The sequence below is a fragment of the Orycteropus afer genome, unplaced genomic scaffold, assembly GCF_000298275.1.
Source record: "Orycteropus afer afer isolate SDZICR_OR568_19922 unplaced genomic scaffold, OryAfe1.0 scaffold00306, whole genome shotgun sequence".
NCBI lineage: Eukaryota > Metazoa > Chordata > Mammalia > Tubulidentata > Orycteropodidae > Orycteropus > Orycteropus afer.
Window position 1 is genome coordinate 793,925 of NW_006921893.1, and position 1,674 is coordinate 795,598.

Here is a 1,674-nt window from a genome sequence, read left to right on the forward strand (position 1 = left end):
CTCTGTAAATCTTCACCCAAATCCTAATAAAAAAAAAAACTTAGCTGAGTATCCATCTATTATCAATCTATCCCGTCCACAGGTATTTTTTAAATACCTACTATGTGCCAGGCCTTAGATACATGGTTAGGACAGATGTGGCCCCTGCCCATGTGGAACTTACCTGCAGAAGAGAAGATATATGTTAATCATACAAATAAATGTAACATGAAGCAGTGACCATTCTAGGGTTCTCATCTCCATAACCACCATTTCCTTGGGTTAGAAACCAAGTCTTCTGACTGTCAGTTTCAAGGTAGCGAAGGGACAACCTTTCCTTTCATTTGGGTTTGTGACAAGGTGCAGTTCTGTTAAGCACTTAGTAAACGTCAACCACCTGAGACCAGGATCAGGTCACTCACCTAATGCCCACTGCTCCACAATAATGATCAGACCCCTGCCAATGTCTTCTCTGCTAGAGCCTGTCTGACCTCCCCTCCTTCCCACTCCTCACCCTCTTCCTCCCTGTGCTACTTGGGCCTCTGTGTCTTCCCCAGTCACCAGGCTCAGGCCTTTGCATATGCTACCTGCCTGGTCAACTCTTCACTTCCTTTGGATCCTGGTATCAGTGCCACTTCTTCCAGGAAGCTATCCATGGCCTCTCTGTCTAGCTCAATACCAGTATCCCAGTTGCCATCGAGTCAGCACCAACTCATGGTGACCCAATGCATGTCAGAGTAGACTGTACTCCATAGGGTTTTCAATGGCCATGATCTTTTAAAAGTAGATCTCTAGGCCTTTCTTCTGAGGCATCTGTGGGTGGACTCAGACCTCCAGCCTTTCAGTTAGCAGCTGAGCGTGTTAATCGTTTCCACGACCCAGGGACTCTGTCCAGCTCAGTAACCCTTGTTCAGTGTGCCTGTGGTGCAGTGTCCCTATACTGTGCCTTTCTTATCCTGCTTTAGATGCTCTTTGAGGCTGGCCTTGTTTCCCAACAGCCCTTAGGGAAGAGAAGGCATGAGGCCTTCAGGCCCCTGTGCTATAGCAGCCACTGCATGGGGACACAGCCCCACTGGCTGCTGTGAGGAGGGGGTCTCTTCACAACCATTTTTCTGCAGCAAATAAGGTACAAGACCAGCAGTTCTGGGATGCCCCTGCCCTAGGCTTCTCAAGTGGACTCTGAAAGGACTAAGGGGTTCTAAGGAGGAGTATATTGAGAGCCAGTTCCATCTTTACCTGAATTTTCTATGTGACTTACTGGAAAAAGCTCAGACTTGGACTCAGATACCTGCATTCAGTGCTTGGCTGAGCCACTTCCTAGCTGCAGGACCCTCAATGAATTTCAGTGCTTCTCCAAGCCCTGGTTTCCTCTTCTATAAAATGGATCCAGTGAACCATAATCACAGGGGACCTCAAGCTCAATTGGCATAACATACTACACAAAAACATCGTTCCACATCCTACTTTGGTAAGTAGGATTTAAAAGCTTGCAAGTAACCATCTAGATACAACAATGGGTCTCTCCTCATTCAGAGCAAAGAAGAATGAAGAAAACCAAAGACACATGGAAACAATCAGTCCAGGTAACTGGTACACCATGCAATCCTCAGCCTATACAACTGTGAGACCAGAAGAACTAGATGGTACCTGGCTACCATTGTCAACCACTCGGAAGGGGATCTATGTAGGAAATCC

General features: G+C 47.0%; 1 protein-coding gene across 1 annotated transcript in view; it reads left to right on the forward strand.

The window, feature by feature from the left end:
- The window catches only part of ERGIC1 (endoplasmic reticulum-golgi intermediate compartment 1), a 103,438-nt gene that overhangs the window by 69,898 nt on the left and 31,866 nt on the right, over positions 1-1,674 (forward strand). The window lies entirely within an intron of this gene.